The sequence below is a fragment of the Miniopterus schreibersii genome (assembly GCF_964146895.1).
Source record: "Miniopterus schreibersii genome assembly, chromosome: X".
In the NCBI taxonomy this organism is placed as follows: Eukaryota; Metazoa; Chordata; class Mammalia; order Chiroptera; family Miniopteridae; genus Miniopterus; species Miniopterus schreibersii.
This window is the reverse complement of record NC_138104.1, coordinates 13,213,293-13,236,504: the sequence shown is the minus strand read 5'-3', so window position 1 is coordinate 13,236,504 and position 23,212 is coordinate 13,213,293. Positions and strand designations below refer to the sequence as shown.

Below are 23,212 nucleotides of genomic sequence, written 5' to 3'. Positions count from 1 at the left end.
CTGGGGATCGAGCCGCAACCCGGGCCTGTGCCCCGACAGGGAATCGAACCACGATCTCCTGGATCCTAGGTCAATGCTCAACCGCTGAGCCACGTCGGCCAGGGGAAGTATTATTTTTTAATGTCTATTTGAAATAAGTAAATTAAAGGTGTCTTCTTTTAGTCTGAACTTCTTGATTATCAGTGAGGCTGAATATTTTTCCTACACCTATTTGCTAGTTCTATTTCCTTTTCTGTGAACTACATATTGATGGATTTTGTGCATTGAACTACTGGGGATCTTAGTAAGTTCTTAGTAAGTTTTAAAAAAATTAAACCACACTGGTGCAATATATAACAAACAAATCAAGCCTTTATAGTATTTGCTGAAAGTATCTATCATAGTTTGTTGTTTGCCCGTTTTATTTTGGCCCTTTTTAGATGAATGAACATTATACTAAGAGGAAAGCATGATCACTGTCTGGACATAAATCAGTTGCTTTAGAAACATATGACAAACCTGGTAAAATTGAGAATTTTTCTGAAAATAATTTGTTAGCATCTAATTACTCCACAGCTGTTGGATGGACTTCGTTTAAGTTATTCACCAAATAAATTGTAATTTGACTGAATTCTAACGTTTAAAAAAATCAATTTTTGTGTAATGAGAGCCTCAATAGTTACATAAAGCCTAAGGCACTAGTTTGACTTTGTCATGGAAATGGCCAGTTACCTTGGTCTCATGAATACAACCATAGCATTTCAGTAAATGAAAAGAGAAATATATCATCATGTTTCAGGAGAGAGGCTGAGAATTTTATGTAGTGCATATGGAACTTCTTATCTAGGAAATGATGGCTTTCCAAGAAGACTGCTATTGTGGTGCAGGAATATCCTATTATATGGAAGAGATAACACTCAGGAGTTGAAATCCCACTTACCACATTGGTTCACATGTGCTTGTTTAAGCTAATTGTTCTATTAGCATTTTTTCAATCTTGTAATGGGAGGGTGAAAGGTCCCTCCAGGAAAAATAATGCTCCAAAACGGATCTGACTCAGTTGTGAGAAGGGCTTGTAGAGGATGTCCTCCTGGTGCCCAGGCAGGTTCTTGGGCCATTTTGAAAGAGAAACATGAAAGTCACTTAATTTCACAGCCAAATAGTGATGATTAATTAATCTCATGCCTCTTTTTGTAGATGCTCTATTTTTTTCCTGGCTGCTCATGTCTTATTATTATTATTATTATTATTATTATTATTATTATTATTTTTGGATAAAATCTCCAAACATATTTTATAAATACTGATGCTGGAGCACATGAGACAAGTGGAGAGAGAGAAGAAGATGTGAACAGAAAAATTGGTGGTGTCGCCAGACTCCACAAAGAAACTCTAACCTGGAAGGTGTTTTTAAAAGAAAATTCAACAGCCAGAACTCTAGGTCAATCACTTTGGACTTTGACTCTCATTTAGTATTCTCCAGTGCTGCTTAGGGATCTGGACTCCAAAGTCCCTCATTCACCACACAAACACACACACACACACACACACAGGTTTGGACAAAGTTCTTGGGGACTGGAACTATATTTATCATAATTTTCAAGGTGTACTGAGCATTTCCTAATATCCATTAGATGAATGGCAACAGCTTAGTGCATGCCAGAATGAGGGCCCAGAATCTCTGGTTCACATTTCAAATTCATTGAGACAGGAATTTTTTTTTTTAATTGTGTCAGTACCTACAACATCCTTTCCCTTAGTAATTTGAAAATCATAGTACATCTCTGAGTTGCAGTGAATACAACCATAGCATTTCAGCAAGTGAAAAGAGAAACATATCTCCATCACACCATCCCTTCTGGAACTAAAACAACTTCCTAACGTGATGTCAAATTATCTTTCTCTTCTGACTTCTTAGTATCCTTTGTGGCGGATTACATAGATGAGCTACACAGTCACATGGGGAACAGTCTTCAAGAGAACTGAAGGTAGTTCAATGTCTAAAAAGCTCTTATTTCCCCAAGTAAACAATCATATTCAGCTCATTCTTCTTACAATGAATTCCACTGGGGTTTTGTAAATTCACAGTAATTTAAGCATCAACCTACTTACCCACAATGTAGCATCAAATTTAATATACTACCTTGAAGTTACAGGCTTTAACTATGGGATCACTTTGTTCTCGTTTGCAAGTAACAGGTATTAGCCCAGCTCGCTTTTGCCATCCATCTTCTCTTTTAGTTCAGTAAAATCTGCACTTTACCCATAACCCTCTCAAGTTTCGTGTGTAACAGCTGGGAGCGAAATCTATTTACTGCTTACTACTTGAACTTCACTTTCAATTATCTTAAATAGGAGATGGAAAGGAGCTAACCAAATTAACTTAACATATGCTACGAAGAAGGAGACCCTTCGGTGACTTCATTGTAGAGGTGGAATTGGGGGTTCTTAATTGATTGCGGAGGTTTGCACTGAGTGTTTCGCTTCTCTGGGTAAAAGTTAACTAGACGAAAGGCGGCAGGTTATATTATAAAGAGCCCTACGAGAGAATCCTAAAATGTAGGGTCTAGACCCAGCTTTATGACAAAGTAGTGTGCCACCATTTTCTTATCTATGAAGTGTGGGGGGGGATACCTAATATCATTAGCCCTATGAACCTCACATAGGGCTAGCACGTGAAAATAATATGATTGAAAGATTTTAAAAAAAACAAGTACCACAGGAAAGCCCCCAGTATAAGTTCAAGTTTTCAGCTTACTTAAATAATAATAATATTACTATTGTTAGTAATAATAATTATCAAAAACGGAAGGACTAGAAAGAAGGTTCAGGCAGTCTTTTAAGAGCATTACATCCATAATTGCATTTAATCCTCAAAGTTTTCATAATGGGATGTTTTCCTCATCTTACAAATGAAACAAAAACAAAACAAAGGCCCAGAAAAGTTAAGTGATTTCACCCAGATCACACAGCTAATGGAGCTAGCATGCAAATCCAAAAGGTCCAGCTCCAGAGCCTTTACTCGGAAGCTCTTTGCTCTACAAGGGTCACAGATTTCCTGCCATAAGATTCAGAGGGAGCAGATGGAAGCAGAGGGGGAAACTCGGGCGAGATTTTCGGTTGCAGCTTAGGAGGCCAAGTAGCCTCTGGATCCCACCCAGCATCTGGAAGGTACTTTGCTTTGCTTATGTAACAAAGGAAATAAGCTTCTTGGGCAAGGATGGCATAAGGATGCCCAGGGAAGAGGGAATTAAGGCCTGAGCGGAAAGCTCCTAAGATGCCAGGAGTGACACCAATCAAACTATAAAAACACGGCTGCCCTGCAAGGTTAGCAAGCGTCAGCCTGCAACACAATCCGCCCTGCCCGCCACAATTTACATTTACTGGCCACCGCACACGCACAAAGGTTTGAATTGACTTGGTGTCGCCGGGTCAACGTGATCAGTCTGACACGTGTCTCTGTGCCACTCCAGGCCACAAGCAGGACAGTCGCAGCACACATAGCGCTGCAATTTCCACCTTTGCGATTCCCTCTTCTAATATCGAAGTTTCCATACTCACCTCCAGGGAGTAATACGACGTGATTACAACTGGGTCGCCTCCATGGAGAAAAAGGCTGGCACAACGCAGGAGAAAGGGCACTGAACTTGGAGTCGGGACGACTGAGACAGGACCTGTCCCGTGTCACTTACTGGGTGGCATTGACTAACCCAGCTAACCTCTCTTCCTTTGCGGAGTGAAGGCCAAAAGCCCTTCTCTCTCCGAGTGCTGGCAGGTGGCTCCCATGAACTAATACACATAAAACCCCCATGTAAACCAGCAAGGATTCTACAGTTACGGTTGCACATTTGCAAATATAAATGTATCAGTTCTAGGTTATCTATTGTCTTGGAAACATACTCTTCGGGGAGTCAATGTTGCAGGTATTTTTTGTTTTACTCTTGTTGGCTTGTTGGCTGTTTCTTTATGAAACAGCTTTATCGACGGCTGATTTACGTAACACACGATCGGCCCATTTTAAATGTAACATTCAAAGATCTGGGGTACATTTATAGAGTTATGAAACCATGAGCACCATCCAGTTTTAAAACATTTCCTTCACCCTAAAAATAATTCCTACACACATTAAGCAGTCACTGCCAATTTAACCTTCCTCCGGGCCTTGGCAACTACTAATATACTTTCTGTCTCTATGGATTTGCCTCCTCTGGACAGTTTCTGCGAGTGGAATCGTACAGTATGTGGTCCTCTGCATCTGGCTTCTTTCACAACACTTTCCCAACGCCCTTGTTCATGCATGTTTCAGCATGTATCAGTATTTGCTGTCCTTTTTATTTCTGAATAGAATCCTTTTGACAGGTGGCTGTGTGAAATTGGCAAATATTTTTGTTAAGGATGTTCTGCCCTTTCTTTGTCACCTCCCCTTGTGGGATGCCTATTATTATGCATATGCTGATATTCTTTTTTTTTTTTTTAATTAATTTTATTTTTGTTTAAAATATTACTATGCTGGTATTCTTTTTTTTTTCTTTTTTAAATATATATTTATTGATTTCAGAGAAAGGAAAGGAGAGGGGGAGAGAGAGAGAGAGAAACATCAATGATGAGAGAGTCATTGATCGAGCCCACAACCCGGGCCTGTGCCCTGACCGGCAATCGAACCCTGATCGCCTGGATCCCAGGTCGACGCTCAACCGCTGAGCCACGCCCGGCTGGGCTATGCTGGTTGGTATTCTTGATGTTGCCCCGCAGGTCCCTGAGACTCTGTTCATTCTTCTTTGATTTTTTTTTTTTCTCTCTGTTCTTCAGAATGGACCATTTCTGTAGATCAGTCTTCAAGTTGCCAAACTGTTTCTGCCAACCTGAATCTGCTGCTGAGTCCCTGCAGTGAATTTTTCATTTCAATTATTGTGCTTTCCAATCACAAGAGGTTCCAACTGGTTCTTTCTATAATTTCGACTTCCTCCTTAAAAACAATTATTTTTGTTCATTTTTGTCATGCTTTCCATTAAGTCTTCATTCATGGTTTCCCTTCCTTCTTTGAACATAATAATAATAGCTGCTTTGAAGACCTGTTGGCTGATTGCCACATCAAGAGACAGAAACGGTTTATATTGACCATTTTTTAAATTTTTTTTTTTTTTTTACTGAGTTACTGAGTGTATGTCATGCTCTTTTCTTTCTTTGTATAGTTCTCTTTCTTGGTTGAAAATTGGACATTTGAATTATATATCAGGATTTTTGTTATAGTCTTTTATGCCTGGTTTCCTAAGGGTGAACTCTGTGTCCTTGTAGTTTTGTGGTCAATCAAGGATTGTACAGAGGTTGTGCTCAACCACCTCGCCCGTAAGGGCTCTGTCTTCTGCCCATCGATCTGTGTGGGAAAGGAAGCACATGGAAAGATCGTACCATTTTTAATTTTTATTTTCCACTGAGCCTTTTCACATCTCCTCTCTGTGCACTGCCTCAGGGTTGACCAGCAGCGTGCGGCTGGCTTGAGCCCTCTCAAGTCTCCACTGTCTGCTGCACATGTGCACAGCCTGAGATAGGAATGGTTTGCACAACCTCAGGTTAGCAGAACTGTTGGCCTTCCCTGCTGGTGCGACTTCACCACTGGTCACTTCTACCGACAGTGTCACTGGGCGAGGGCATCACGCACCTCTCCACATCAAGGGAACCACGCTCCACCATGCTGGTGCAGCTACAGTTCTTACATCCTGCCCCACCATGGGCATTGGCCAATCTGGGGGGGGGGGGGGCATGAGCAGCTCCAGGCCAAAACACCATAGATTCCCGCTTTTATTACCCAAAGTCCTAGAGTTTATTCAAGTATAACTGATTCTTGGATTGTTGTAGGCCTTTGGTTGATTTCCAGGGTGCCTAAAGGGTTGTTTTTGTCAATTTGTCAAGTTTTCTAGTTGACAGTTGATTTTTAATAAATGGATTTGTAGATACTCACTAGGCCACAGCTAGAAATCCTGCCCAAATCACTGCTCTTTTAATGGCAAAACTTTATAGAAATGTTATACATTAGGAATTGGTGGTTTTTTACTTAGTATTTCAAAGACAATGTAAGAAAAGCAATGTAAAAATTCTCGTTAATTTTATATTGATTATATATTGATAGGACAACATTTTCATATGTTCGGTTAAGTAAAATATATTATTAAAATTAATTTCACCTATTTATTTTTTCTTCTTTAATGTGGCTCCCAGAATTAAAATATACCTATGTGTCCTGCATTATACTTCTATGAAGCAGTAATAGTCTAGATCCAGCATCCAGTTTGTATGAAGTATTAGAACAAAGAAACGTACCAAATAATGCAATAAGGATGCAAACTGTATAGGAAAAAATTATCCAGATTCTTCAACAAATAAAATGCAAAAAGAAAAAATAGTGCGAAGGCAAATAGAGGGACTAAAAGAGGTGTAAGGGATACATCTATAAATTGTAATGTGTACACCCTTTTAGGCTTCTCATTTGAACAAAGAAATGAAAAAACTCCACACACATTTATGAGATAGTCTGGGAAATTTGGAAGTGTAGAGCATATTTGATGAAATTAAAATGTACTGTTTATTTTTGAAGGTATAATATGGTATTATAGTTAGGTTAAAGAAGAGTCTTCATATCTTATAATTAGACACTGAAGTAGTATGAATAAAATTATATGATATCTTGAACTTCAAAAAAATCTAGGGAAGTAGGGGAGGGTTTTGGGTGGGGAGGTAGATAAAGCAAAACTGCCCATGCTTTGAAAATTTATGAAGTTATATGATGGGTGAGTGTTGGTTCATTTCATCATGCTCTCTACTTTCATATGTTTAAAATTTTAGATAATAACAAGTTAAAACAAAACAGTTTTAAAGAACTGTTAATGATTTGGGAAAACACTAGAATACAATATTAAATGAAACAGCAAGACACAAAACTGAAATTAATAATGAAAAATTGGTAAAATTAGTTTCATGGGAAGAAAGGGTGATTACAAAGAACTTCAATTTTCTATTAAATTCTCTTTAATTAACTTCTATTAATTTTTAATCAGAAAAACAGTTCGCCTCATAGATAAAGGTTTATTACCAATTATTTGAACAAAATTTAAAAACTGAAAGGAACTACATCAAAATACAGGGTGGGGCAAAAGTGGGTTTACAGTTGCTCCTATAGAAAATAAAGCAATAATTCATAAATAACAATACAAGAATAAACTCTGTATTTACATACAACTGTAAGCCTACTTTTGCCCCACCCTGTACTAATGGCAATTATCCCCGTGTTTTGTGATTATGAGGTATATTTTTAGCTGTGTGTTTTATAAGTGTGATTTTGATTTCTTTTATATTTTCCCTATTCCCTACACTGAGGATGGATTACGTTTTCATCAGAAAAACAGGAATGACAACTTTTGCATGGAAAACTCCACATTTGGCCTTTGCTTTCTGCTCTTCCTTTCCACGTCCATAGAGATGTGTGGCTATTCAGCCGTTCATTACGTGGTATATATTAACAGTTCACATTTTGCCAAGCACTTGTAGACATTTTCAAGTGTTTAAATTTCACATACAGTAGTAAAGTTTATATGCTTGCACCCCTCTGACATAGCACATCGGGAGGATATTATTACCCCCACTGTCGGAAGAGAAAACAAAGCCCCAAATATTTGCAAAAACAAATCATCATAATAACAAATAATAATACAAGTAACAGATCTCAGACAAGAACCCGGGTTTCACTCCTCCTAATCCAGTGCTCCTTTCACTATACCATGTTGCCCCCCCAGAAAGAGTACCAAGCTCAGAATACAATCAATTTAGTAATAACTCAAATAACAACTACCTCAGGCCCAAATGAATGGAAGTCGTTTACATCAATGGACGGTGCTCCCCACTTTGCTTGCCCGCGACCCAGAGCCCTGTGCAGGAAAGAGGCGCTCGGATGAAAGAACGGGGAGGAAGCGGGAGAATTCCGTGACATATGGCGTGCTTGCTGATGAAACCAAAGGCATGTTGCATGCCAGCTTTTGGTCTGCAAAGTGTCGTTCATTCCACTAAGAGGCCTCCCGCATGCCAGGAAATGCGCAACCTCCGAGCCCTTTCCTTTGCAATCCGAGCCCAGGAGAGGGTGGACTTGGCATGACCTGAAGGCACACTGAACGCAATATGCCTGACCCACTTGTGGGCACCAACTCTCCACATTGCCCGTCGTGGAGAAGGGACTCGAGGCTGTCCTCCGGGTTCCCTGTCGGCTGAGAGAAACTGGACTAAGGGTTTATCATTGCAGAGACTTCAAAACAGTGGCCAGGAAAGAAAAGACAAGTGAGACCATGAAGCGGGTGAAGGATACTAAAAATGTAGGGCAAAAGGAGCTAAGTGTTTTCACGCAGAATAATACCTTTTCCTTTTTTTTTTTTGCCATGGGAGGGAGGTGGTTGTGCCCGTTAGTTTGGTACAAAAGATCTAATCATTGCAAGAAAGGCTGCCTCGACTCCAGCAGGGAAGGGAGATAGATGCTGGGGGGCAGGGGCCCACGGGCGATTTGAAAAAGACAGCTCTGTAGGTTTTTAGGAACAATAGATTTTTGCTCTGCCACAAGACCTTTGCTAACAGTGCAGTGGACCCTAATCAAGGAAAATACCTATTTAGAAAGAAGGCCTTATCTGTAAGTAGAGGGGTTCATTGGATGAGACTGGGGTCTTTACCAGAAATAGCACTGTCACCATGGTTGACTCGGTCCTCTAGCTGGTGTGGCCAGTTTTATTTTCATTTGGTAAACCTTGTCTTACCCGCAGATGATTCCTTACTAGGAAGTTGGTTTGTACAGGGGAAGAAATGAAATACTTGGAGTCCACTCTGAGGACAGACATCCGTGGGCTACAGGGCAGAGTATGTGTCCTAATGAAATACTTGGAGTCCACTCTGAGGACAGACATCCGTGGGCTACAGGGCGGAGTATGTGTCCTTGGTGACCCCTATGAGAGGGCGTTTGAGCCAGACTAGCTCTTCCATTCACTTAACTTCGTGTTCGCTCATCTACAGAACTGCAAGAACAATATCTGCCTACAAAGTTGATGTGAGAATTAACAGGAGCATTTGCTGGATGCACTTTGTAGCAGAAAAAAAAAAGTGTAAAGTATATACAGCTTCAAGGTATCGACAATGGTTAGATGGTTGATTATTAGATGGTGGCACTAAAGGCAAGTTTTTACTGTTTTCTTTTTATTGTCTAATTTTTCTTTTACAATGAACACATTCTAATGGTATCATGAGGAAAAAAATCATCACATACCATTTAAAAATAATATATGCAAAGTTCCTGTTGTGCTGTGGGGCACACAGCGAGCGCTCGCTTTCTCACTGCGTCGTGGCCATTCACTCATCAGCGTCTTATCATTCCGATTATGGGTGTGAGACTAGAGGCCTAAAGAGGTTTAGTAGCTTATTCAACCGCATGTGTCTCGGAAGCAAGTCAAATGCTTAACACGCTGCTTGACATCCACGTCTATAGATACATCTCATTTCATGAGTCATGAGTGAGTAGATTAGGTCGAGAAGGTCACCAACCCAAACTTGAGCGACACGCAATAGCCTCTCCCTGAGTCAGGCTGCTGGAAATGGAGCAACGTTTTGACAAGGGGACAGTGTGCGTAACAAGTGATGAGAAGATTTCACAGAGAGACATGAAATCACGCCAAGGAAAGGAAAGGATTTCCAGTAATAAAAAGTTAAAGATCACAGTGCTCTTGAATAATTTACCAGTTCTCATAGATTACAGTGGATGGGTACAGTTTTTCTCTAACATCGCCACAGTGTCTCTCAATCATGGAGCCAGGCATGCGTGTGTGCGCACACACACACACACACACACACACACTCACACACAGGAAATCTCTTCAGAGCCCCAGTGCCTTTTTGCTGCTTCCAAACTGGATAAAATCCTGCTGTAGCCTCTCCCCTTCATCCCTACCCCTCCACCGAAGGTTACCTGATCTATATATTCCTTTCTCTCACGTCTTTTCCAGATGTCTCCCTGTCAACAACTTATTCAAAATGATTAATGGCTAATCAGAACTAAATGAGTTATTCCTCCCAGAAGAAGTTCCTTTTCCAGAGGTCTTTTGGAAATTCAGCATCTTTGACTAAAGGCGTTACCTTCCAGTGTTGAAACCCAAGGCCCCACAGGAGACCATGAAGGAAGCTGTCCTGCGTGGAGTGGGCTTTCCTTTGACGCTCCAAAGCCAAAGTGCTCCAGCAGCCCCTGGCTTTATGGGGCTGAGTTCAAGCTGGGCCTGATTCTTCAAGCCTCAGGGCAGACACGGGCCTGGCCTCAATCCTCACAGAATGTCTTCAATGGATTTAATATTAAGTAAAGAGAATTGAGCTCATCCCTAGATAGAAACTATCTAGGGATAGTTTCCCCCTCTGCAGCCTCAGAGGGACTCACCGTCACATCACTGGTCCCTTGAACATACAAATTAGCATTGCTACATAGGGTGAGAATTTGGCACTTCTTATGAGTGAACTGTAGCGTTCATGTGCTTATATACAATTAATTCCTCTAGTAGGATTCAGTGACACAAACTAGGGCTCTTTCCCCTCTGCCAATGCTGGAGCAGGCCTGAGACGCTATTGGCTTCAAGTTACTGAAAAGGAATTGGTATTTGTAGCATTTTTCCCCCCACTGAGTCTTATTTGGTGTTTGTTTCAAATATGTACATTAAAAATGGCCACAATAACTGACTCTGACTCTTTTGTCTTCAACAAAGCCTGTGAGTTACAGTCAACACCCTGGGTTCTGGCAAACTGTCAGCAAGAAATGTCTATTGATTGGGGCTTCAGACAGCACCATAACGCACATCTCTCGTGGTGACCTGGAGAACAGCGTAAACTGGAAGTGCCTTCTGAATATTCAAAGAAAGACTATGCTCCGTTCATTAGAGTTTTACATTTAAACAGAGTTGACTGGATTCTCATTCCCTGGAAGTGGTACAAAGCAGATGATTTGATTAAATGGGGCATCTGATTCTTTAATCCTGCTGAATTTATAAAAACACTACCATCAAGGCATGGACCTCTGAATCACCCGCTAGGCCCACTATAACTTTCTTTCATGCAGTGTCACCTTAAAGCATTTACTCATGAGCAAGTGTGACTAACACATGGGTGACAACCACTATGCTTAGAGATAAGTAGTCATTTATATCTCTAAGGTATCTTGACATCAGAATACACACAGGTTGACAAATGTGGCATGAGCGGTAATCATTTACAAACTACTTGTCACAGAAAATGAACTGGGTGTGGGCTATCTTTTGGCAATGCTGTCAGTGTCTCATAGAATATGTAGCCTGGACCTCCAACTGTGTTTAATTAAGAGAATATTATAAACACTAATTAGCTGCATTTAGTTTTTCAAGCAATTTGAAGTTCATAGTTTAAAGGGAGAAAAGCTAAAAACAATAGGCACGGTCTCTGTGCAATGTAATTAATGTTTGGGGAGCAGTCACTGGAGCACAGCGTAATGAGGTTGACAAGTCAGTAGCTCTGACATTTCTATGCAACATCACAACTCAAACATCATTTTAAAAAGCCCTGAAAATTAAACGTGGCACATCAAGTAGACGGAGCTGCAATGCCAGTTGGGAGGGGGAATATGGAAGTTAAGTTTGCAGTCTAATCAACAATCAGGACATAAGTTAGAAAGAACGGTGCGCAAGCTGACACAGGGGAAACCAAAAAGAGGTGATCCCTGTTAATTTTTTACAATAATAATGCTAAAAATAATAGCTTGCCTCACAATCAGGTATATGTGAAATAAGGAGTTCTTTCGTGTTTAGTTCTTCTATTCCCTTCTCCTTGGTCCTTGGAGTCAATGAAGTATTAAGGTGTGCAATTTCTTTGCGAGAGGCGAGTCCAGTGGTATCATAGCACATACTTTGGAATTTTTTCATCAGTCTTTCTAAGCATGATGATCAGGGTGACCTTTTTCCTCTTAATTAAGAAATGAAATGGAGTTGTCACTATCATATACTACCTAAACCTTATGTTGAGGAGAAATTTGAAAGCCTTGATTCTCTCAAGCGTGGAGGCTTCTGTACTAGGATTTCCTTGCTCGTACAACATTCTCTTTGAAGGTGAAGCATTCTCCTGTGAAATACCTGAATGCCTCCCTCTGAATGCAAGCCAACGTAATGCCCAACCACTTTAGAAGCAATCATATTGTTTGCAGCTTTGAATTCTTACAGAGAATATTTAAATGACTTTTCCATGAAACAAGGACCTGCCCAATAGATGTGTCTCAGATCTCTCAGCATTGAAACTTTTTAAAAAAAATGTATCTTTATTGATTTCAGAGAGAGGAAAGGAGGGAGGGAGAGAGAGAAACATCAAAGATGAGAGAGTCACTGATCAGCTGCCTCCTGCAGGCCCCCTGACTGGGGACCGAGCCCGCAACCCGGGCATGTGCCCTGACCGGGAATCAAACCGCGATCTCCTGGATCCTAGGTCGACGCTCAACCGCTGAACCACACTGGCCGGGCAGCAATGAAACTCTTAAGCTGTTACATGCCTTCTCACTCTTCAGTGAAATTAACAGCCCCACCATGCCTTTGCCACATCCTTCCTCTAGACCTGGGTTCCTAATAAATCCATGATCTTGAAAGGTCTAAAATTTGCCTATTTTTCTGTTACACTCTGCTTTATCTGTTGCTCAAGATTTTTTTTTAGTATGCCAAATTGAGATCTCATGATAACGATACTAATCACCATCTTCAACATATAAGAAATTCCAATAGGAAGTTCATGATCACAAAATCTCTGTAGTTAACCAAGTTTTTAAAAAATCCAGTGGCTTTCCTATTAAACATATGATTCATATGTCACCTGTATGAGCCAATCCTATTTAAAAAATACAAAATATTGAGAAAAGTTATGTATATATGAAGACGTTCATCTCAGCCTTGTTTAGAGAATTCTAATACCAGAGAAGAAATCCAATGGGTCAAAGTACGTAAATAGTTCAGTTTTGGTATGGCCACTTGATTTATTATTATGCCACCATTAAAAGTAAAGGCAAACTATGTAAAGAGTTGAAAATATGTTCATGACATGTTAAGTGATGAAAAAATAAATGTACCCTATTGTTTATAACTAAATCAAAACAAATCTGTGCATATAAAACACCAAATAAAAACATCTAAAAAGGACCAGATGAAAATGCATAAAAATGACAGCAGTTAAGATGTTGAAATTATGATTGATATATATTATCCACAAGCTCTCCATTATATGCATATATCTTTTAAATGTAAAAGTTTGGCCCTGGCCAGTGTGGCTCAGTTGATTAGGCATCTTCCTGTGCACTGAAAGGTTTGATCCCCATTTGGGGCTTGTACAACCGATGTTTCTCTCACATAGGTGTTTTTCTCTCTCCCTCTGTCTCTAAAATTCAAAAAAACACAATCATATCCTCAGGTGAGGATTTAAAAAACTTACAGTTAACATCACACTTAATAGTAAAAGACTAAAACCTTTTCTCCTATGATCAGAAACAAGAATAGGATGTCTGGTTTCACCACTTCTTTTTAATATTCTACTAAAGGACCTAGACCACACAATAAGGTAATCAAGAGAAGTAAAAGGGATACAGACTTTAAAGAAGGGAGTAAAACTGCTCTTATTCGCAAATGATATAACTGTATACATAGAGAATCCTAAGGTACTGATAATGTAGCTACTAGAAACTAATAAGTGAATTTAGGAAGGTCACAGGATTCACGATCAGTATATGAAAATAAGCTGTATTTCTGCATACTAGCAACATAACTGCAATATTAAATTTAAAATGCCAATTACTATAGCATCAAGAAACATACAATATTTAAGAAAAAAATTAACAAAAATGTATAAGACCTCTATGCCTAAAGCTATGTAACACTACTGAGAGAAATTAAACAAGATCTAGATAAATGTAAAAATATACTTTGTTCATGGATATATATCAAGATGTTGATTCTCCCCAAATTACCTTCCCGATAAAAATAACAGAAGGCTTTTTTATAGAAACTGATAAGCTGATTCTAAAATTTAGGCAAAAAAAAAAAAAAAGGACTCAGAACTTTCAAAACTTATTACAAAGTGACAGTAATCAAGAAAGTGTGGTATTGGTGTAAGAAAAGATAAATTGAACAGTGGGACTAAATGGAAGCAATTTCTAAAAGTTAAGTCTTCTGCAGGGAAAAAAGTCTGAAACCCCAGATCTGATTTGAGGATATATAAAATTTATCTATCTATCTATCTATCTATCTATCTATCTATCTATCATCTATCTATTAATAATCTACATTCCCATTGTGCCTTTCACAGTTTCTGGTATATAGTTGGTGTTCATCAAGCATTTGTTGAATAAATGAGTATCATAAGCATTCACACTAGAGTAATAAGCCATTTGGCAGAGATTTAATTAATTCTCTGTGGTAAATGACATCATCTTGTTACTTGAAAATAATCTAGTTCCATTAAACTCAAAATAAGTCATTTATATATAAAAGCTGACTATGAATGACTTATAAAGGTGAAGTTACTAAAACTTTTAAAAATCCCATGTAATATACTTCTTATAGACCTCTTAAAGATACAATTAAACAAAACGTAGTATACCATGGTGAGTTAAACCGAAGCCTTCTGGATGAGAGAAAGGTATAGGCTAATATTTTTTCTCCTGAGATGCCCCACTACATGCTCCCCTTCCCAGTATTAAGAGAATTACATTCAATGTGTCATAATGTAGGTGCTGCAAACAAACATTTCATAAGAATACATTGTGGACAAATTTTATCTCCGAAACAACTTCAATTCAAACCTCAGTTAATTAATCTAATTTCACAGCACCATGCATCTCATTAGGCTTAGCCATTCGTCTTAGCCCAAAAGAGCTGGAGGTTTTGCTCTAGAGAATCGACAAAGCTAATATAAAACTAAGGAAAGACAGCTATAGATCATAATTCTGGCTTTTCACAAGTATTCATCAAAGCTGGCACAACACAGAGGTGGAGTAGGCAGCTGTCTGTCTGGTGTCAGTGCTGAGGTGTTTACATCACCACCTTCCTCTCCACTCCCACAACTGCAGATTGCATTGATACAGGCTTTCTCACCCTCAAGATTCATTCCTTGCCTTAAGGGATTATCTCCAGAATTGCTCCATTAAAATGCAAATAAGCTATGTAGGAGGGGTGACACATTAACATACTCACAGTAATTATCTGCTGCTATCATCCTATCACGATTAATTTATCAACTGTCCAGCTAAAAGAAAAGCCCTGAGGATATCAAATGGAGGAAAAATACAATTTAATGTGGGTGGAGCTAAGGACACGCTCAGGTGCCCAAGCCTAGGCCGCACACCATGGTTGGAGCATTTGACCAGCAAAGGAAAAGCATTCACTCGCTCAGCCAGTGGTCTCCCATGGACTGCCCATAACATGACAGCCACTGTGCCTGTCACTAAGGCTAGGAACAGGAATAAATTTATTTTTAACCTTCCTCACAGACACGGAAAAGAATTCAGTGCCTGGAATGAAAATGTGCCTCCCTCGTACAACTGTGTTAAGGACTGAATGTGATAATGCACCTTAAGTGCTTAATATAAGGCCTGGCCCAAAGAAAGAGCTCAACAAATGGCTGCTGCTATGATTGCTATTAAATGGATTCTGGTACCACTTCCAATGTGCATGTGTGTGTGGGGGGGGGGGGTGTCCCACAACAGCAAGCAAATCTCGGGACACCAGCAAGCAGGGATACCAGCTAGGTGTCCTACTATTCAACTCAATTCTCACTCTTTACCTGGAGACAGCACCAAATTCCACAGGCCAGGTGTGAAGTCCTATGAGGCTCCCCTGTCCCTCATATGCCAGCCTCAAGATTAGGTTGTTACCTGTGTTTCAAAGGGACTATCGGGTTCCGAGAACCCCCTCCTCAGGTTCCATTACTTTGCTATGGTGGCTCACAGAACTGAGAGAAATATTCTACTTACTAGATCACCCGTTTATTATTATAAAAGGGGAGGTGGGAGGGAGGCAAAGATCCATTTCACTCCTACGGAGGAATTTTGTGAAGGACTAGCCCTGGATAAAGAGACCTTCCCTACCCCTTCCGTGTCTTCCCTGAAATATCTGGAATATATTTTCCTCAAATCAACTATGCAGCAACCATCTTTTTTCTTCCCAAAGGAATGGCCAGTAGAGGGGTTTCAGGCTAGTCATAGTGGCAGATGACTAGGGCTGGAGGACAGCAAATCCCTCCACTGGGAAAGCTGTGTACGCTTAAGGCCAGCTCGGCTCTCTTCTTGTGGATCCACATTTTTGTGAGAGTGTGAGTGGTGTGTATGTGTGTCCGCACGAGGGGGCGGGGGGAGAAAGAGAGAGAGAGAGAGAGAGGGAGAGAGGGAGAGAGGAAGAAGGAGAGAGGGAGACAGGGAGACAGGGAGAGAGGGAGACAGGGAGACAGGGAGAGAGGGACAGAGACTTCAAATTCATGTAGCAAAATAATTCTCATGATTATTTCTATCATAATTTTCAGATTGTCAGTCAAATGATTGATGGAAAAGGGGGAATTTATTCCACTTATCATCAGGTATCCATCTCCACCCCCATCCCTGAATCTGGGATCAATCATGAACCAGACAAGTGGAATAAAACAAAAGGCTCTTAAACGAGTCAAATGTGTGGCATCAAATTAGCTTTGCTGCTGGACTTGCTCTGACCCTGGGAACTCTAGTATTGCAGCATTGCTCCTTCACAATTCAGCAAGCCCCAGCCCTGATCCTGATCCCAAGAACCTAGTCTCCGCCTCGCCTCCTTGCAACACCACTGCCTAAAACTACAGCTCCCCCAGGGTATGGGTAGGGCCTTCCTCCATCCCTTCTGGGGAATGGAAACCTGGCTCCAAACCTCAGGCCCCATCATCTCCTGGTAGCGCTAGACTGGCATTTAGTGACTATCAGATCACCTAAATATCTGCATTTAGTGACTATCAGATCACCTAAATATCTGCATTTAGTGACTATCAGATCACCTAAATATCTGCCGTCGGCCTTCTCTGATGAATGTTCAACTTGGTCCTTAGGTTTTGTATTTATTGCTCAGCTTCTCTGAGGACAGTTACCTACATGCCTAGACGTCCTCGTATTTACTCCCAACTGCCAAGACCTTCCTGGATCTTAGAAATGTGCTGCCTAGTTCCTCTCCATCTGCCTGGCTTCCAGATTTTGGCCACTGTAGTTTGGCAGAGCTAGTGGTTTTGACTCAATGCTACAGCAAAACTTTTGCTCATGACTGGTGTAAACTAAGACTTGACAAAGCCCCTTCTTTTCCCCCTCCAACCATCTCAGTCTATAGTGTTCAATACATTTAAAAAAAACACAATAATATGGCATGGGAGAGAAAGTATCTCATTAAATAAATCATGGAAATGTCAACCTACCTGTCTCAAATTGAAAGAACTTTATGAAAAATATCTTTGGCTGTAGGCTTGGCTTTCTTACATCCATTCATAACAAGCTGTAAAGAATGGAAATGAACTAGTATTTCATAAGGATAAATTATGGGTATGATTCGATTAAAATTTTTACTTTTTCCTGAGATAGTCAATTATTCACCCAATTGCCATAGTCTATATACTCAGAAGCCTCGTTTTGCATACCTATTACATAGGTCATGTTCAAACATGCTTAACCCTTGATCATCCCTGTTAATGATGAATTGAAAACAAATATTTCACCAATAGTATATCAGCCAAAACCTAGATATCCTGCGCTTTGGGAGTGCATTATTTGAGGCTTGTATCCCACTCCCACACAAACATTTACCGAGTTGTGGCTGTAGACAAAATATATACCAACCTAGGATGAGAAGAAGCTATTTCCGAAAAATTTGAATATAGCAAGGACAAAGTCAAGGAGAATTAAATACAGACAATTCACAAAGGTTGGATAAGCATATTCCCAAGAAAAATAAAATGAACAAATTTCGAAAACACTCATTAAGCAAAAAATCAAATTACAATATAATACCCATCATATAATTTTATTTTCCCATCATATAATACCCATCATATAATTTTATGCAAACACACACACACACACACACACACACACACATCTGCTGCTGGGCTGTCCCACTAGCCACACCTGAGGCTCCAAGACAGAGGCACTACCAACATCCACGACAACAGGAAGGAACAGCAGCAAAAACAGTAACTTCTACTCAGAAGAGTAAGTGCCTAGTACAGCCCTCGTTTCACGGTGATTATTCCGGTTTGCTTTGTTTAGGTTTTGCATTGGTGGGTAATCCATGCCCTCCTGATTGCCACCTCTTAGGCTGGTGGCAGGGTCTGCTATCTTTATAATTCATATAGTTATATCTATTCAAGTCTACTGCGGCAATGAATTTTACTGATCTGACTCATTTACTCGTGACACAATCAGGTTTTCATTGAAATTCACTGATTCTGTCTGGCAATTGACCAAATCAGTTGGCAGGTTTGTGTGGACACGGTGTAAGGACTGTTGTACCTGATAACTGAGGTACAGTGGTTTAATCCAGCTACGAACAGCCGAGTGGAGTAGTTTGCAATGGAGACCACATGTTCTCTCTGGTCCTTTACAGAAGAAATCTGCTGACCTCTAGGCTAGAGACCTCAGCGATTCATGGCCCTTACCTTATAGATTAGGAAACTGAAGCCCAAACAGGTTAAATGACTCAAGCTCAGTACATCTGATCAAAAATGCATAGTCTTTGTCACTCTCCTGGCCCCCTGCAAAACAATCACAGCTCTTCCATAGCCTTACTCATTTTAAGGACCGACGCCATCTCCCTAGTCACACGGGCCTGAAATCTGCGAGTCATCCCTGACAGCCGCCACTCTCCTGCACCACTCGCAGCAACCATCTCCTACAGGGTCTCCCTGCTTCTCCTCTGGCCGCATCCTGATTTTCCCTTCACACTGTAGTCAGAGTGGCCTTTTCAACATGCAAGTCTGAGCACAGCCTATCTCTGCCTAAAGCTCTTCAAAGACCCCTCAATGATCTTAGGATAAACAATGAAGTCTTTAACGTGACCCAAAAGCCCTATACTCTCCAGCCCCTGCTAACCTCTGCGGTCTCACCTTGTCCAACCTGCATTCTCACTCCCTCTGCTCTAGCTGCTCTAACTTGCTTTCAGTCCCTTAAACTTGCCAAATTCCCTCACACCACAGGGCCTTTGCACATGCTTTTCTTCTGTCTGGAAGGATCTGTCTCCCCTTTTGTCTAGCTTGTGCCCTCAGGCATTAATCAACACTTCCTCAGGGAAGCCTGTTCTGACCTTCCTGACTTATTCAAATTCCCCTATTATGTGCTCTTATATATCACTGCATCTTTCCCTCCATGTACTTATTACCACAGCCACAGGTTTACAGTTTATTTTTACCTTTTTTTTTTACATAACAGATTTGTTTTTCCCCCCAATACTTTCAAGTTATTTCTGAATCTCATTTTTCTTTAAACTGCCTAATGTTTTTATAGAAACACCACAAACAACATTCCACAGACTAAATTGTTACTTATTTGGAAGGGGAAAGAAACACAGATCACTGTTCTTCCTTTTAAAAAACATAAGCTAAAACATATACATTTTTATACTTTCAAAGCCATGTGGAATATTAAAGAAAATTTATAAAATGCTATTCTGGAAAAAGTACTTATAGAAGCTTTTTATTTTAAACTAATAAGTCGACTATTAATAGTGAAATCTGAGAATTATGCATATTCTTTAGAAAATGGAAGTTATAATCCTAAAAGTACTATAATCATCTAATAGGTGCCTCGTCTTTCAAATTCTTTAATCCTTCACCATATTAACTTTTTGACCTAGCTTTCTGCAAACATTCTTAAGTCCCTGAAAATATTTTAGTGACATCAAAACCTAATTTATTCAGGCCGCCCTCCGTTAACAACTATCTTACAGATGTAGTTGGGTTCCGAGTAGTCCATATGAGAACATATGTCTAATACGGCACTCGTAAAACAGAAATTCAGTTGAAAGTCCAATTTTATTTTCCGTATTTCAGGATTAGAAATCGAACAGCCGCTTACCAACATATTCCATGTTACATCAGGAGGGGATTTACTGATTCCATTACAGCTAAAAGGCAAATAACATTTTTTTAAAAATCAACTACTTTTATCCTTCCAGAATAATATAACTGCACTTTCAAATGAAACTCAACCCCATATCTCATTCATCATGAAATCCTCACTTTCTCAGAGTCCCTCGATGGTAGTCAATAAATACTCATCAAATAAACTATTTCAAAGTGCCAGCAGGCCAGTCAATCATTTGGTCAGCTTAGCACTGACCATGGCATTTTGGAGGGTATGTAAGTGTATAAGGTGTGGTCCTCACCCAAATATCTGGCCATTATGATCCTGATGAAGAGATCTACTGATGTGAAACATTTATCAACCAGCTTCCAGCATCTAGAACCTAGCCCCAAAGAAACTGAAGGAAACAAAGAGTAGGGGCCTGGCCGGTGTGGCTCAGTGGTTGAGCATGGACCTAGGATCCAGGAGATCGAGGTTTGATTCCCCCAGCAGGGGGCGTGCAGGAGGCAGACGATCAATGACTTTCTCATCAATGATGTTTCTATCTCTCTCTTTTCCTCTCCCTTCTTCACTCTAAAATCAATAAAGATATAGTTAAGAGAGAGAGAGAGAGAAACAAAGAAACAAAGAAACAAAGAAGCAAAGAAAAAAAACAAAGAAAGAAACAAAGAAAGAAAGAATAGAAGAAAACAATACTACAGGGGAAACTTTCAAGAAAGTGTGGGATTTCAGTGGACCTTAAAGGGTAGGTGGTTTGAAAAGCAGAGAAGATTGGAGACACCAGCTTGACTAAAGCACAAGGAGAGCTGCTGAGAAGGGAGAATGACTGATTTATTAAGTAACTACCATATCCAGGAAGCATGGAAGGGATTTTACGACAGGATAAGGCAAACTGGGGCCAGATGATGGAAGGCTTCAAACGCTAGATTAAGGAGTTTGAGTTTGAGCCAACAGCATTTACAACTGTATCCCCAAACCCCCTCCAAAGCACAGATTTAGCTGAGAGTGCCATTTGTCCATGGCCCAGAGATACCGTTAATTCCAACTCTTCAAGGTGAATGAGCTGAATAATGGAGCAGAATATGGGAAGTATAATTAATTAAAGGAAGGAGGCCTTTTCATTTTATGTTGGGACAACTGGACGCTTCAGCTAGCGAAATGAGATCCAAATGGCAGCAGATAAATTGGATCACAGGAAGAGTCCAACCCAGATTAAATAAGGACCCTCCTAAATCTCACTTTAAAACCAAATGTCAAGTATTAACAAACACAGATGTACATAATGATTTGGCTGTTTCATTGCTTTGTGTAATGAGAAATCTCCAAACAGAACATTATTCTGCAGAGACAATGGGCCGCAGTTGAATGTGCGCTAACATTACTGATGCGCTCCCATCAAGAATACTTCCATTAATTTAGGCCAAGTGACCGATAAGGGCTACGGCGACATGCTCTGTCAAATGCCAGAGTCTCACGCTCCTCGGTATATTTAGTGCCGGGTGTGAGGCAGTGGCTGCAGGCACCAAAAGGAGACACAGAGGAGACCTGAGCACAAATTGGGTTGTAATTTTCTACTTTAGAACTGATTACTCCCTTGTCCCATTTTCAACATGGATAGTAAGGTTGGCCAAGTAGAACCACCTCTGACCATTTTTTAAACCACTCTGGAAAACCTCCATCTCCTAAAACACTCTGTTTTCATCTATGTACAAGGTCAAGGCAGCGATCCCTGAGTTTGTTTATTAACCAGTATCAGTTGTCCATGTTCCTTTTAGAAGGGGGTGAGCTTTGCAATTGCTTCTTGTGTGATTCTGAATTACGGCCAATCACCTTGTGACTTCAAACTGGAGAGTTTCATTTTGGGGGGGGGGGGAAGAGAGATTTCCCACAAGTATTTCCCCTAAGTGCCTTTCAGGTTGCCGCTGGTTCTTCAGTGCAGCTCATTATGTTATTATTGTTATTTATTAATGTAATTTACATGATACTAGACACCATAAAAAAGTATAGTCTCCGACTTCAAGGAGTGTAATAGGATATAAACATTGAAACTGGCTTCCAGGGGTTTGAAGTTGGAACAGAATAAAATAGAAAGCCACTAAGAGGCTTCAAGGAATGAACTTGGAAACAGATAAAGATGATTTTAGCAGGAGTGTTCTGCGTAGTCACCTAAATATAAGGCAACTGGGGTCCAAACTATGAAATCTGATCACGGGATTTGCTTAAAGAGGGCAGACATGAACAAGGGTTTCCAAAGAACCAATGATAATAATAACAAGAGCAGCTAATGTTTGTTAAGCATTTCCAGCATGGCAGGCTCAGTGTATAACTCCTTTCCGTGTATTCTCATTTAGTGTTCATAGCATCCTATGAGATGGGCCTTATTATAACCACTTCTCTTATGGAAAAGTGAGGCACAGAGAACTTGGTGCTTAACTTTCCTGAGGTAACTTAACTTTCCTGAGGTTAAACGCCTGGTTGAGGCTATAAGACTTGGATATACCTTTAACATATGCCCCCCGAGAACACGGGAATCATGAATTTCTTTTTAACAATATAGCAAAATTCATACAAACAAATGAGTGTTGTATTATTCAAAGTAGTCACCATAGGGAGCCATACACTTATCACGCTGCTGCAAACATTTCTGTAACTCTTCTTTAGTGATTTTGTTCTAAACCTGAAACACATTTGTGGGGATTCAGAAGAAACCCCAAAAATGTGCCTCAATAGTATGTGGATTACTTTGACCTAAAGGCAACCAAGACCCTGAGGGCTGAAGAGGAACTTCTGCCCCCAACCTTAACTATCTAGATGGATTTAAATGAGGAGTGTGACCCATGATAAGAATTATCACCAGAAATGACTTTTTTAGGAAGAATTTTTAATTGCTTTTTAGAGAGAGAGGAAGAGATACGGGGTGGGGGGAGGAAGAGGGAGAGAGAGAGAAACATCGATGTGAAAGCAAAACATCTATCAGCTGCCTCCTGCACGACCTGGACCAGGGACCGAGCTCACAGCCCGGGCATGGACCCTGACCAGGCCTCCAACCAGGAGCCTTTTGGTGCACGGGGTGATGCTCAACCAACTGAGCCA

The 23,212-nt window shown here is 40.3% G+C and overlaps 1 protein-coding gene across 1 annotated transcript in view; it reads right to left on the bottom strand.

The window, feature by feature from the left end:
- Positions 1-23,212, bottom strand: part of TENM1 (teneurin transmembrane protein 1) — a 711,536-nt gene that overhangs the window by 503,031 nt on the left and 185,293 nt on the right. The window lies entirely within an intron of this gene.